The following is a 16,879-nucleotide window of genomic DNA, read 5'->3' as shown; positions in this document are numbered from 1 at the left end:
TGACTTGTTTTTCAGTGCCGACATAGTTAGGATTGTTTAGTTTTGCTTTAAAACTTCGTGCACTCATTCTTCCTTTATTAATGTTTGTCTCAATACTCTTTGTATATTGATTTTCATCAATAAAGTTTTTTTTTTGTTTTTTAATGATAAAAAAAGTGATCTAACTTACTAATAATAACTCAAGCTTGATTTTTTTTGGGACCAAACTATTTAGACTGTATAAGTTATTCAACCACAGTTACCATTAGAGGATGAAGTCTATTATGATTTATCTTAAGAACAGTTGGTAATCTACCTAAAATTTATATATATATATATATATATATTTGTATTTGTTAAATTATGTATAACTCGCACTTCAAATAATATTTTTTTTATACAGATTTTTAAAAAGAGTAATATTATGTGACCATATTTTGATATCAGATTTTAGTACCGTATATTGTTAACACATTACATGACACTAATCACATTATTTGATAAGCGTCACATGACACATACAGGTATTGTCTTTAAAGTGTCACATTAGATACTATCAAATATGGTCATCATAGCATTGCTAAATTTCATATTTTATTCTTTTAATATTCCAAAATTTTAAATTTTAAATGAAATAGGGCTTAATAATGAATAAGATTCTGTTTTGGGTTTTCCATTTAAAAGATTTTTAAAATTTCAAATTAGATATATGGCTAGATGTGCCAATAGTTTTAGGCTAAATATATTTCTTAAGTTTTAAAAAAATTATAAAAAAATTTAAAAAAAGAATTAAATGTAAACTTTGAACCAAACAAATAAAAATTTGCTTAATAAAATTTGAAAATTAACGTTGATAGGTAATGATCAATATGTATTGCATGGATCCATCTTTTACTATTATCGTAAAAAAACAGAAGTTGTATTTCATTGTTACTGATTTAAAATTATGAAGTAGTGTTCTATTGTTATTATCATTTAAATTTTTGATTTATTTTTCATATCAATATTATTTTAAAAAAAAAAATATCATACATTTAGAAATTTGAAAGTTGATAATTACACCATCTAAAAAAAGTGATAATTGCAGAATTTAAAATATGTTATCATAATGATTGAAGTGTCAATAATTATAATTAAAGTGAAATGATCAATGATTTTATGACACGTGTATTTTTATGTTTTATTAATTTAAAATTATAAAAAAAATTATTAGAAGTTTTAAATTCATTGACCCAACATTTTTACCTATATAATAGTATAGATAGAAGTATTAATATATATATATATATAGATTTCATACTATAACCATTGAAACTAAAATTAGTTTTTTAAGTGACTTTTTGGCTTTTTTAAAAGATAAAAAAAGGGAGCCGCTATTCACACTCTACTTTACTCTAAATACACCCCCTTTCTTGCTCTAACTACATTAATACTCTTGGAGTTTTGGTTTTTTCAGGGAGTGTATTTTGTGTGAAAGTATATTAATATATGCATAATAAAGGACAAAAAAAGGTTGTATTTGGAGTAAACAGGAGCGGGAATAGTGGCTCCTTAAAAAATTAATGTATTTATGAATGATTTTTTTAATTGTATGGGAAAATGCGAATAAGTGATGTCGTATTTTTATTTTTTTACTTAAATCGTTTATTCTCCTTCCAAAGATGTAAACAATTACGCACTCACTCACAAAAATTGTTTCGTCTTTTCAAACTAGTACAAAGATTTCCTAAGCTTTTTTTTTTTTTTTTTTTGGTATATGCCAAACACATTTTAGCACCCTTTAGTTTCTTGACTTTTTAATCAAAAAGATAACATCCCAAACATGGCACGAGTTATACGATTTTTATTTATTTATTTATTTATTTATTTATTTATTTACTGGTTTATTTTCTTCTATTAATGTTTTTTCCTAAGTATTATATAACAAATAGATATATAATAATTCAATTGATAAAAATAAAATAAATGAATTTTCTAAAATTACAAAAAATTATACTTTCGGTCAAGTATAATATAACGATTCTGGTTTAAACCCGACCCGTTTATTGTTTTGGATTCAGGATTCCTTGTCTTCATTGTTGTTCATGTCCTTGTTCATCTCATTCCTTGTTGAATTGGATTGTTTGAGTACTGTGGTTGCATTTGAAACAGGTTGGGAGTTCATTTTTCAAAGAAGTTTTTGCCCAAAATTTGCTTGTTCGCTCGAGCGAAGATTCTGGCGTTTGAGCAATCTTTTACAATCTACAAAACTACTAAGAATTTGATATCTGTGCTCGAGCGACACTTCTTGAGTTCGAGCGAACTTTTACAAGTTTGAACTACTAGGAGGGGTGTCCGGTGTGCTCGAGCGACCATTCTTGCGCTCGAGCGGTGTCTTCGTTTGTGTCTAGTCGCTCAAGCGATCATTCCTGCGCTTGAGTGATCTACGCGTATGTCAATCCGTAAAAGTCACTTTTTGGATCACTTTTTCATTTCTCTCTAAAACTTTCAAAAACCTAGATCTACCCCCTCTCTCTCTAAAACACACCTTTAAACTTCAAATACACCCTCACTCCTGATCTCTACACCTTTGTCCTTTGGAAAAAAGATAGAGTTCGTCGAGAGCTTCTTTCTAATCAGAGCAAAGTTCATTTTCAGCTCCTTCCAAGTTCAACCCTTGCTCTCTCTTGTCTTCTAATCTTAATTAAGGTAGGGATTTTCTTTATGGTGTGCATGTTGTTTAGCTTCGTTATATGTTATTTTTGTTAGTTATGGGTTTTCAAAAAGTTAGATTTGGATATATATTTATTAATGCACAAATTTGGGGAAAAATACTTGTTTTCAGTTATGGTTTCGGATTGGTAACCTAGTGGTTGTGTTATGTATTTTTGAAGAAAACATTTGGTTTAATGGGTTTTCAAAGGCTAATAAAAAAACTAGGGTTTTGGATGCTTTTATGGAAAAAGATGGAATTAGAATGGATGTGGGATTTTAGTTGAAATGAGGTTTGGTTGGAAAATGTTTCGAATAATTGAAAAATACCAAGTATTATTTACTCTTTTGAAATGGTGATTTTGTTGGAGACCACATGCGAGGTTTCGGAAAATTGCATATTTTCGTTGAGATTCACAAGACTTGTGAAGAGTGTGAATGTTGTTTTGGAAATTATGAGATTTTGTATAAATCATTGAGATTCCGACTTGGTTATGATTTTGGAATATTATTGTTGTTGTTGTCTTTTAATTAGAGATAATTGTTTTTTTGGCAATCGATAGAGGGTTGTATTGATAGTTGTAGAAACTGCATAGGAATTAGGGAAGAGAAATATTTACAAATCATACATTACATTGTGCATATCATGGATTTGTAATTGGAGATTTCAATGTTTCGGAAAATGTATGGTTGTTTTGAGATGCATGTATTGTATTACAGAAAGGGTAAATAAAATGGTAAAGCTATGAGGTCGTGTTAAAGCAGAATTAAGTTGGCTTATGTGTCCTTGGTGTAAGACATAAAACCCGCACGGTAGGTATCGAGCCTTCCGGCTAATACCAATAAAAATGGCATAGTGACTTTCATAGTTACTATTATGAACACTAGCCTAGGGAATTTATTCATTTTATTTACCTCTTGATTGTTTTGAAAGAATATTGTTGATTTGGAAAGGTGTTTTGAAAATCTCACTTTACATTGTTTCAAAGAGGGAAAATGCATGTTTCACCATGACACCTCACGTGCATTCATCTTATGACATTGTTAAACTTCATACATGTCATTAAGTTTATTGCTACTGGGCTTTATGCTCACCCTACGAGGAAAACCACTTTCAGGTGAACCAGTGCGCCTCCGCCAAGGTGATGACTTGGGAGGATCTTGGTGCTTGAGGCTCGGATTTATTGTTTTCCTTGGTTATCTATTGTAATTTAAGTCACGGGCTTCTTTGTATTGAGTTGTGACTCATTTGTTGTAACCGGGCAAGGCCTTAGAAATTTGTAGCTTTCCAGGCATTAACTTGAAATAATTTGGTTTTGTATTTTACAGATAAGATTCATGTTGTACAACAAAAAGAATATACTTAGGCATGTGTTGGAAACAATGTTATATATTCATATTGTTGTTGTGATCTGCATGTTAGTGATATTGTGCAGGAGTAGAATATCTTCTTTTTTGGGGAGGGCGTTACATATAATTACATTATCTTGGAAATTCGTAATTATAATTCATCCTACCATAGTTTTTTGGTCTCTCTTTCTCTTTCCCACTCATCCTCTATAACATTCTGAAGATTTTCTTCATTGCTCGAGCGACGGATTGGTCGCTCAAGCGGTCTGGCATGCCATCCAATACTTTAGCAGGTTTGTAATTCTAGTTATTGCTGAAGTTTGCTTGTGCTCAAGATTGGTCACTCGAGCGGTCCGCCTTGTTCGGTCTAAACTTCTGGGAGTTCAAGTTCTTTGCTCAAGCAACGGTTTCTCGAGCGGTCTGTTTGAAGTTAGCATCTTTAAAAAAGCATCTTGGTCCACTGTTCTCCATTCTTTTCTCTCTCTTCTTCTCTTCCACCATTTTTGTGGGTTTCAAGCATTCTAGCTTTGTTTTCATCTATTTCTACTCACTTTCTACCCATAGTTCTATAGATCAAAACGTAGAGGGTCGCGAGAGTTTCATTTTTATCTGAGCTGATCGTGTTTTTGTTGCTGTGGATTTTTCGGCTTTCTCCTTATTGCTTCAAGAAGTAGGGATTTCTTTGTTCATTTTCAATACTTCGTCTATAGATAGACGTGGTAGATTTATTGCATAAAAATCATATCTATTATGGATTTCTTTGAAAATCATGAAAGGGATCTAGGGTTTGAATGTGTGGAGTTGAAATCGTTAAATTGATTGTTGTTTGGGTTAATTGGAGAGTAGTTTAACAAGTTTATGTAGAGAGAGAGAGAGGCCCTAATTTAATATTTTGACTTAGTGAATCAAAAAGGGATAACATTGAACAATATTTGTATTTTGTTAATATAGATTGTGTGATTGTGTTAAAAACAAAAAAGGAGAATCAACCATGGTATTGAAATTATTTTGGATTAATCATGATAGATTGAGTTGGACTATGGCTTTGATATCCATGAATTAGTTTTGTTAAATGAAGAGAATGGATCCTGGAGAAAGATTGGAGTATGGTGATTTGAAAAATGAAAGAATTGAGTTTTGAAAAGAGAAAGAGGTCATAACACTATGTAAAATTAGAAATGAACTTCAGGTTGGATTGTGAATGTTTTGTTTTATTATTGTTCTTGTTGGACTTAAAGTCTCATTTGAATTGAATTATTTTATCACAGGTATAAAGTACACGTGTTTAGAGGTTCTTGTCCTTGGTTATCGGTGGAGGATGACACTTTTGTTGAATAGATTATATGTATGTATTTCACTGGTATTATTTGTACGCTTGACCTGTTGTGATGGTTGGCAATGTATACTTCGCTGAGAATCTGAGCTACCATTACCTTTCAGCTAGCGGGTGGAGAATTGATTACGCTGAGGCCAAGTTTGGCTACAAAGAAAAAAGTGCACTTATTTCATCTTTTTATCTTTTTTGGGTCACATCAATCAGCATCTCCTCTCTACTTTTTCTACACATAATACAAAAAAAGTCAAAAAGTGCACTTATTTAGTCTTTCCAAACTAGGCCTGAGAACTAGAGGTACCATTACCTTCCAACGAGTGTCTAGTAGATTGGCATTTCATTATGGAAAGTTATATCCTTGGCTTGCCGTGCTTAAGGCAGGTAGAGCATAGTTCTGTTAATCATATTTGCCTCAGTGTGTCTATGTGTATAATGCGTTATGATGGTTATGTTTCAGGAAGACCAGGTTGTCTTATATGTTGAGTAGCTAGTTGTTTGGTGTTTGTTGTTTTCATCTTCGTGTTAGATGTTTACGTGTACATATAAGCGTATCAAATTAATTGTTGAAAGTATCTCTTTAACTTGGGCTTAAGGTCGGAAACAGAGGAATTACATCAATAGAGCGGAGGGAAAGGCACAGAAATCATCATAGCATGCCCAACAATCCCAACTAGGTTGGCACCCAAAAGCATGCCCAATCATATGATAGCACCTACCCAAGTTGGCGAGAAACCAACACAGGAAAAAGGAGAAGAACCGAAAAACAAAACCCAGTCATAGTAAAGGAAACACCCTAGCAACAGCAGAACTCCTCACCACATAGCAGCCTTTAAATCAGCCATCCCCTGCTAGACCATGCCTAACTTGGCTCAGACACTCTACTAATTCATGCACTGATTACCGCAAATCCTTCAAATTAGACTTTGCCTATGGTGCCACCCTTTCACAATTTCAACTAGCTCCACCATATTAGGCTGACAGACCTTAAAAGCACTCATTTCTCAATTTCCACACTGACCACAACATAGCCAAAGGAACAAGTTTCCAAATCTTGAGTAATAGTTTTCCAATTTAGTTCCCCACCACCAACAGAGTAAACCTTCAACAGTTGCAGGTGACACCCAATGAATATCCCACCATTGCAGTATTCCTTACCAAGCCTTCCAGATCTCAGGACACAACAGAAACACATGATTCACATTTTCTGGTTCACTCTTACAAAATGGGCATACATTCTCCATACTGTTGCTTAGAACTCCAATTCTCTGTAAATAGCCAGCAGTCTTTACCCTACCTCTCCAAGCTAACCAGCGAAGGAATTGTGCTCTTGGAGGTGCTACATTGCCCCAAATCAATTTGGGGACTAACAGGTTTGGTCCTTTTTTATTCTCTCCCCAATCCCTGGCTGCTGCCATAGAGAAGTGACCTGAAGGGAATGCTCTCCACTTTAAAGAGTCTGAGCAGCCCAAATTGAACCTTGGGGCACGCCTAACAATCCTAATAATCTGACCAACTCCTCTTCCTTCCAAGCAAGTAATTGCCTTCTGAAAATAAGTTACCATTCCCCCGAAATATTCCCTGAGTTACCCCTTGATTGCACACACATATTAGCAGTACCTTCTTTTGCAGTTGAGAGTCTGAACAATCTGGGAAACTCCTCCATTAGAACCACATCCATCAGCCACTAATCACAATCTTTGTATTAGACACAAAGAAGCTAAACAAATCAGGGTTAGATTTAGCAACAACCAGTATATCTTTTCACACATATGACTCCTTACCACTTGCTTCCATATCTGGTAGCCACCTGCCCCACACTGCTCTACATTTGCTTGCAATAACTTTCTTCCACAATGCTTCATCTTCATTACCATACCTCCACCACCACTTTCCTAGAAGATAGTGATTTGTTTCCTTAGTAAAGCCAATGCCTAGCCCTCCTTGCTCCTTGTAACCTCCTTTCAGCTAACCAAGTGCACCTTTCTTTTTAATTCTCAACTACCCCATAAAAAGGCAGCCTGAATCTTATCAACTTCTTTAGCCACAATCTTAGGAATCTTGAATAGAGACATGTAATAGTGAGGTTATCTAGACAACACAGATTTGATTAAAGTTAGCCTACCTGCAAAAGAGAGCTGTCTCCTTCTCCACATTGCCAGCTTTGCTTTGATTTTTTCCACCACAGGTTGCCATGTCTTTCTTCTCCAAGGATTTGCCCCAAGTGGCATCCCCAAATATTTTATAGGCAGCTTCTGACACAAACAGTTTAACTGAGTTGCAAAGAGTTGAGTGACTTCTTTACTTTTCCCCACTCCACAAGTCACACTCTTATGAAAGTTTATCTTCAAGCCTGATATTGCTTCAAAGCATCTTAGGATTCTTTTAACATTTGTAATCTCCCCCTCTTCTACTTCACAAAATATAATTGTGTCATCTACAAATTGCAGATGTGACAATCTCACCTTGTCTTAATCCCTTCATTGGACTAAACTTATCAGTAAGGATCCATTAACAAGTACAAAAATTCTGGCTGTGGCAACACAAGTCTTCATCTAACCCAACCATCTATCTCCTAATCGAAAGCTAGAGATCATAGAGAATACGTACTCCTAATTGACTGAATCATATGCCTTCTCAAAATCAAACTTCAATAGAACCCCCTTTTTCTTTGCCTTTTTTCACCAATCAACTACTTCATTTGCAATCATAATAGCATCAAAGATATTCCTTCCTACCAAAAAAGTTATTTGCACCTCACTGACCACCTCTAGTAATACCTTCTTCAGCTTATTTGACAATGGCTTAGCCAAGATTTTATAAGCCACTCCCACCAAGCTTATTGGCCTGAAGTCTGACAGACATCTAGGACTGATCTTCTTAGGGACTAGAGTTATAAATGAGCTGTTCAATCCTTTAGTCAACTGACTACTAGCATTAAAGTCTTTCACCAGCTGCACTACTTCTTCTGTCATAGGCTCCCAACACTTCTGAATACATGCCAAGTTAAAGCCATCTGACCCTGGGGTTTTCTTGTGATGAAAACTCAGCTTCAAGTATGCCTGCCACCTTGTTTCTGTTCACTGTCATAAATGGGCCTGCAAACTTTGGTCTAAAAATCCACTCTTCAGAGAAAGCATTTTGTAAGTGCCTTAAGACCTCTAACTTCACCAACTCAGGTTCCTCACTGCTGATTCCATCCACCATCACTGAGTCCACTATGTTTTGACTTTGCCTCTTTCTAGCAACTAGATGGATGTATCTAGTGTCTTTGTCGCCCTTTTTTGCCCATGAAAGTCTAGACTTTTGGAACCAAATCCAATCCTTCTTTCTTAAATTCCACACCAGAGACAGAATCCCTCTTCCTCTAGTCAGTCCCTGTGGTTCAAGAGCTTGACTCAGCTAGAATATCAAGTCCATGCAACTCATCTTCAGCCTTTCTTAGCTGATCTTCAATGTTTCCAAAAACTTCTTTGTTCCATTTTTTCAACTATGTAAGAACTACTAACCTATCAATCGCTAAAAAAAAAAAAGGTCAATTTAATTGGTCAAAAAGTTCGAGTTTTATTCACTTTAATTTGTCATAAATAAATTACTTTGGCCAATAGTTTTAACAAAAGTTTCTCGTTATTGAGATAAGCTTTATCTGTATCCACACAGATCATGTTATACTCTTCTCACCATATTTCAACTCATTATATCTATCTGCATTGCTTGTACTTATCTGATGTGTATATAGATATACAAAGAACACTACACATGTTTGTGTATGAGAGTTTTGCTACAACAACATATAAGTTCCAACTTGATATCATAGCAAAAAATGGCGTCTGTCAACTCCTCTTCCAGTGTTGTGTCTTCAACCTTTGCCTCCATGTCATCTACTGTTTCATCCACCCCTCAGCCTATGTCCCTCAACCATGCTCACCATTTCATCTGTCTCAAGTTAACCTCTAAAAACTATCTATACTGGAAAACCCAAATGCTTCCCTATCTTTGTGGCCAAAAACTTCATGGCTATGTTGATGGGTCCTTCTTGTGCCCTCCGGCCACCATCATGACTGACGATATTTCCAACCCAAATCCTGCCCTTTCCTCTTGGGCAAGTCAGGATCAATTGCTCATGAATGAGCCTTCTCATTACATCTGTCTGACGAGTTTCTTCCTCTTGCCATTGGTTGCCAAACCTCTCGTGAAATTTGGCTCACTCTTGAATTCTCTGTTGCTTCTCCATCTCAAACACAACTTCTTCAACTTCGCCTCAGTCTCCAGCAATTGAAACAACACAACAGCTCCACAACCGCTTTTCTTCATGAAGCTAAGATCCTTGCCGATTTCTAAAGGCTCCCCTATGGCTGATCTAATGTTGTATCGGATGGTGGTTGGTTTACTTTAGTATCTTACATTAAGCAGATCCGCTATTTTCTTCACGATAAATCAGGTATATCAATTTACGCACTCTCCAATTGAAGATCATTAGCAAATCGTAAAACGGAATTTCAATATCTTAAACAGACATCCAACTTTGTGTTATTGCTTCAGCCTACTTCTACTACTCATCTTCAGGCATTTCGAATGTTGATTGGGCTGGTTGTGTGGATGATCGGTGGTCCACGAGTGGTTATGAAATTTTCATCGACTCCAATTTGATCTCTTGGGCCTATCGCAAGCAATGAACTACGGCTCAATCATCTATTGAATCCGAGTACAAAGCCTTAGTCGATGCTACTGTTGAAATCTCTTGGCTTCAATTCTCATTGTTTGAACTTGGTGTTACCTTGCACACACCTCTGATTTTGTGGTGCGACAATCTTGGATATACCTAGCTGTCAGCTATACTGGTCTTCCATGCACGCATTAAACACATTGAAATTGACTTGTATTTTGTTCAGGAAGAGTTTGCTCGGTGGTACCTCCAAATCCAGTTCATCTCTTCTCGAGATCAGATCACCGACGTTCTCAACAAAGGCTTACCTTCTCAGTCCTTCTAGTTCTTTTGCAACAAGCTGCAAATTCGCTCCTAGGAATCTTCAGCTTGAAGGGGGCTATTGATCAATATGTAGAGAGATTTAAAGGGTGGCCCTATTTGCACTCCAAAAGATTGGTTAGACACCCCAACTTTATAAAAAAAAAATTATTATTATTATTATTATGTCCCTATTCAAAATGGTCAAAAAATAGATACTAAAAAAAGTAAAAATCATTCTATTTTGGACACCCCCTCTCATAACCATTCCCAAACTTCTATTATTTTTTCTCTTACTCTCTTACTTTCTTCACTTTTCATTTTCATACTCAACCCTATTTCCCTTAAATTTATCATTTTTGCATTCTATTTTACATTGAAATCAACAATGAACAATGCAAAAGACATTTCAAGCTCTTTTCGATAGAGAGAGTATGTTTTCCATTCATCTTCTTCATTTTTGTTTGATAGTTTTACAAAATTTGTTCAAGAATTCAATATCGAACAAATTACATTTATTTGGAAACTTGTTTCTAAACAAATTTCACATTTTCAACGATATGTTTCTGAATTATTTGACACTATTCAATATTTTTTATATTCAAACAAAATGTCTATGTTCGACTCTGTGTTTTCGTGCAAAGAAAAAGAAAAAAAAAATCATAGCAGAATATCTTTGCTACTACAAAAAATCACCATAGTTTCTCAATAAAGCACAAATGAGGAGTAGACTGTTTGTTTAGTTTCCTATAGTCATCATATTAGATTGTCAATGGAAAAACTACTTTGTGTTACAACATATTTCTATGATAAGAGTTTGTGATTGAAAGAAAACTTAAGATTTCAGAGAGAGTTTATGGGGGTCATTGATTTAGAGAAACAATGGAATGAAGAGAGAAAAGAAATATAGAGTTTGATATTGAAAACTTGTGGTTTCTTTGAATGATGACGGGGTTGGCTCTACCATGAGAAGTTGGGTTTGTTGTTCTTCTCTACCGCTAGAGGTTGGTTTTGGGTGGATTGGGAGCCTATTTGCTTGTGGGGGTGTCCTAAGCATGTTTCTAGGGTTTTATATAATAGATATTATTTGGAGTTTTCAAAATAATAGAGTAAATTTCAAATTTTAGATTGGAGCGTCCAAAATATTAGGATGTCCAACCAATCTTTTACGCGCAAATGGAGCCACTGAGATTTGAAATACATAGTGAAGATGGTCAAAATGAATATGCAACGCTATGTCAAACACCCGTTTGGTCGTGGATCAGACCTTTTTATGGTCTTGCGTAGTACGAACAAGGCTAGCCCAACCATCCAGGAGACCCAAAGCGAAAACTCAAAGGTTAAATACCAACTAGTCCCACTAAGTAGACTTAAATACCTATAAGTTCTATTGACTTTTGAATGCACCATACCAATAAGTCCTACAATACCTATATTGCCCTCATTAAGTTCTCACCAATAGTTCTTTCATCTTGTCTTTACTTTTTCTTTTTTAGCTTCTCTCTCTATCTCTCTGTCTCTCTCTCTTCAAAGAGCCTCACACCACCATTATTTCCGGACACCACCACCTCCATCGTTGTCGATCACCGCCGTCCATTGGCTACCATCGTTATCATCATCCACTCACTACCACTACCGTTGTGGCTCATCGGCTACCGCCACAGTCTATACTCCACCATCGCCGATCCACCAACATCATTCACGAACCATATCCACCATCACCAATCTACATTCTATCGTCGATGATCTACACTCTATATCTTTGATCTCTACTTTACCATCTAGATCTACATTGATCTAGCTGTTTTAATGGTGAAATCAACTTCAAATGACTCCAATTAATGGTGAAATCAACTTCAAATGACTCCAAATAATAGTGTTTTCTAGATCTCACCCCTTCTCTCTTATCACTGTCTCTTTTCTCAAAGGAAATTTGCTTCAAATTTATTGATCAGTGATAAATTTATCAATCTATCTTATTTTGTATGTGTATGTATGAGGGGTATGTCTTGTGACTCGTTTGGGAACAGACTTTTTTAGTAACTTTTTGACTAAAATGTGATATAAAAAAAACTAGTATCTTTGGGATGACTTTTTGGTTTTTTACGAAAAGATGTGCAAAAAGTAGAGAGAAAAGGAAATCTTTAACTTTTTGATATGGGTTGTTGGCTTTTTTATTTTTTTAGTGACTTTTTAACTTTTTAGCTAAAAAAGCCACTTTCCAAACTAGGCCGAAGTGATTGTTAGTGTGAATGATTGAATAAATTAGATTTGGTGTTTTTAATTTTTTTTTTACACAAATCACTTAGTGATAAATTTACCACTAAAACCGAACTTGTCAGTCATAAATTTATCATTGAATGTGTTTTTTTATTATTTTGTTGATCTTATATTGATCTATGGCGATAAAAACTAATGTAAACTATTTTTTGGTAAAGACATTATTTTTCCTCCTCATCTCTCTCCCTCATTCTCCTCTCTCTCTCTCTCTCTCTCTCTCTCTCTCTCTCTCTCTCTGTTGTTGCTACTAGATCTGAAGGTGGTGGCAGTAGTGATGTAGTGGCGATGAACATTTGTTTTTGTTGGAAAATGGAGAGAAAAATGTCTTCAAAATTCACCAGAGATTGGAGGTGGTTGCTGGTAGTAAGAGATAGCGGCTATAGGTGGTCGCTAGTAACCCAAGGTAATTGCTAGTAGTGGGGGTCATGATAGTGCTGTTATTGTTGATGTGTTAAATGATATAAGGCGAGGGTATTTTGGAGATATTGATAGTTAAAAAAAGTTATAGGAGTTGTAGATAACTCCGGTCAATAGGATTGGCCCGTGTCTCAAAACTCAATTGGAGGCTTTTTTTTTAATATTATTTAAATTTAAATTTAAATCATTGCAATTTTTTACTGTAGTTTATTATGTATAACTCATTTTTCACTTTAATTTTCATGATAAAAAAAAATGAGTTATTTAAAACCTTTATGAAGGCTATGACAATGAAAAGAAATAAAAAGTGTAAACTATCCAATAAATATAATTTATAAGTTCAAAGAAGGCAATGATACATATATATATATATATAAATTATGTGAAAATTGAGGACTAAACTTGTAGAATTTATTCTAAATTTATGAATGCATTTTTCAAAGTAGAGTTTATTAAATTAACAGGTTGGATACTTTCAAAATATATGGAATTTTTTTTAATGTGGACTTCCAAGACATGTAGAAGAGGATTCTCTTTAGAACTTTTTTCATTCAACTATCATCCAATAGCTAGTCTAAAGGCCCAGATAATGGTTGGATCAAAAAGTATTAGAGAGGATTCCAATTCAATATATATGACATGTATTATATTCATGGCTGGGGTCTTTTATTATTGTTTTCTAATTTTGTGGAGGGCTTTTCCAAAATCAAATATTTTGAAAAATATACAACCCTAATTGTAATTTGCTTAAATTTTGGAGCCTTCTTCAAAATGGGGCCTAAAGCCCTTGCTCTAGTGGCTTAGCTATTCAGCCCACCATAAGTACGGGTTAAGGGTGAGCATAATTCGATTTGGTTTGGTTTTGAAATAAACCAAGACTAAATTATTACCTACGATTCTATAAAATTTGAAACTAAATTGAAGTATAAAAAATATAGAATCAAATCAAATTGAATCATGAAAACGTGGTTCAATTAGGTTTAGAATCACGGTTTTTATGAACTTTGTCATTATTCACAACATAATCACAACTCGCTCGAGAATCAATCAATACATTATCATTTTATAAATAAAATTATTTAAATGATTGTTTAGAAGTAGTTTTACTATTATACAAGAATACACTTGAAAGTAAAGGATTAATAATTTATGAATATGTATAGGATACTAATAAGATATTTGATAGTGTCTACCGTAATAATAAATTATACTCAATCCATCGCACAATAATAGTCCCTGTTGGGGATTTTAACTTTTTAGTGGGACATGTAATTATTGTTTTGAAGTCAAATAAGAATATATTAATTTGCCATATTGCCCTTTTTATTCTCATTATTAAATATATTTATAATTATTTTTAAATCGTAGTGTTGAAATTCTCTGAAGTTTTATGTTTTGACTATTCAAAATGGACAAATATTTTTTGAGACATCCAAAAAAAAAGATGGATAAATAATATAGAACGAAGAGAGTATATGTACATATTTTTTAACAGTTCAATTCAGTTCTAAACCATAACCAACCATGTGAGGTTTTGCTTTAAGAACAAGCATGTGTTAAATCTTTTAATAAAAATAAAATATTATTTAATTATTTTTTGTTACAAATTTAATGTGGTTTAACTATTTTAATTATAATATTTATACTCGATATTATTACAAGAATAATAATACTTTATTTACACTGGTTACAAGTTTTATATGAAAATCAATATGACATTTACACCAAATGAATTGGTAGTTGTTTTATATACACTGAATTACACATCATGGAATCAGAAAAAATATTTATAAAAAAAAAAAAAAAAAAATTATATTTTTAAATATTTTATCCTGACATCACTTATGTGTAATTCTTCCTTTTATACTAGTTTACACAGGCCCATGCAAGACACGAGCTATTATTACAATATGTTTAAGTTCTGTATTTTGATAATTTTTTTAAAATTTCAACTATTGTTTTATGAAATTGAATAGAATAAATCATTAGATACATGATAGTATTTTGTGGTATAATATGTATCATTTTTTGATTTGTTATACACCTAATGATGTCGACTCCAATTCTATTATCATATCATTTTTGGTGAATTTATGAATCTTTAACATGTCTTCTGAAATTTTTTTTTAAAAAAAAAAAACTATGGTGTGTAACTTTTCTCAACAGATAAATATAAAATAAATATTAAGATGATTTTCCAATCTAAAAAAACTATTAAGATAAGTCACTGAACTAATAAAGAAGCAGCAAAAAATACATACCTATACGAATGACTAATTTTATTAATACATAAATCATACTCGTATAGCAAATGATCAATTTTATTCATAAATAAATCATTAAATAAATTAACAATTTTTAATGATATGAAAAATATTTTTCAACTAACCATTTTATTAATAAATAAATCATTAAGGCAATTAATAATTTTTCATGATATGAGAAATATTTTTCAATAAAAACTTTGATAATATATTATTGCATAGGAGAATAGTTTTTTTTCCTTGGGTATTGTGTTACATTAAAATTTATAGGATCACTTCATATTTTAAACAAACTTTATGGGTGTATCTGTAATTTGTCTAAAAAGAAAAGATTTATGATTCATAATTGACCAAGAATATTTGCATAATTATGAGAAAAACATATTTCATAATTGACCAAGAATATTTGTATAATTACGGAAAAACTTATTACATAATTGACCGAGAATATTTGCATAATTACAAAAAAAAAAAAACTTTTATTTAACATATAAGCCACCATTAATAAATTACTTAAAATGAAATGGTAAAATCGAGGGAGGAAAAAAAGAAAAAAGAAAAAAATACGAGCTATAAAAAAGGAGGAGCTTCTTATACATATATACATATATATATAGATATTAGTAACCAACCTATGTTATATACGGAAATAATTTTTTATTTTAAATATTTTTAAAAAATAAAATAGTGAAATTAGTCTTGCAGATTCTTTGAATAAGAAAACGGTGGGCCCCATCTCTAGGCATGATAATGACGTGAGAAGTGGCCTCGTCAGGTAGTTATTATTTTCTTCTTCTTCTTCTTTGATTTATTTATTTATTTATTTTTTATTCAAACAGGTAGCTATTATCAGGTGATTCTTGGAGAGAGTAATTATGTAAAAGATAAATCTCATTCTTTTTACGTTGTGTTTGGTTAGAAGTTTAAAAAGGGAAAAAAAAAATATATATATATATATATATGAAAGTAGGTAAAATATAAATATATTTTATTCATACTTTACCTATCTTTTTCCGTTTTATTTTCTAAATCTCTTTTTAAATCTTTCAACCAAATACAATGTTAGAGAATACCTTCTCTCAACTCTAATTTTTTTGTTGGCTTCTATTATCAAACTTTGACTGAACAACACTCACGGTGCACTTTTGTTCGCAAGTCATTGTTTCTGGATTATTGAAATGGACACATTTAGCTGTGCAACAGTGGATGCTGTGCACCCCTACATAACAGCCATCCCAAATTCATAAAATTCAATTTCTCTTTGAGAATTCTTCTTTTCTTTGTAGATTCAAAGTTTCGTTTCCATAGATTCAGAATTATTTTTTGCCTATTGAAATGATATCTAATTTTCGTGTATATTCTGTTTCTAACAAGTCCTATAAACATTGAGAAAAAAATATAGGCAAATAGCATAAAACTCAACCAAGTTTCAACATTTTGAATGTAGTGAATTAGGAACAAGAAATTTTGCTTGTGCTGAAGGAGCAACATGATGAGTAATTAAGGAATTGAAATATTGCATAGGGTGAAACATCAGAGGCTATATATGTGTAAGAGTAAAGTGCAAAGTACAAATCTCATTTTGATCCCTACATATCAAAT

General features: G+C 32.9%; 1 protein-coding gene across 3 annotated transcripts in view; it reads right to left on the bottom strand.

Moving 5' to 3' along the window:
* The window catches only part of LOC114309616 (uncharacterized), a 39,506-nt gene that overhangs the window by 5,581 nt on the left and 17,046 nt on the right, over window positions 1-16,879 (bottom strand). The window lies entirely within an intron of this gene.

The sequence above is a fragment of the Camellia sinensis genome, chromosome 8, assembly GCF_055761805.1.
Source record: "Camellia sinensis isolate YWXY chromosome 8, ASM5576180v1, whole genome shotgun sequence".
NCBI lineage: Eukaryota > Viridiplantae > Streptophyta > Magnoliopsida > Ericales > Theaceae > Camellia > Camellia sinensis.
This window is presented reverse-complemented; position numbering and strand designations above follow the sequence as displayed.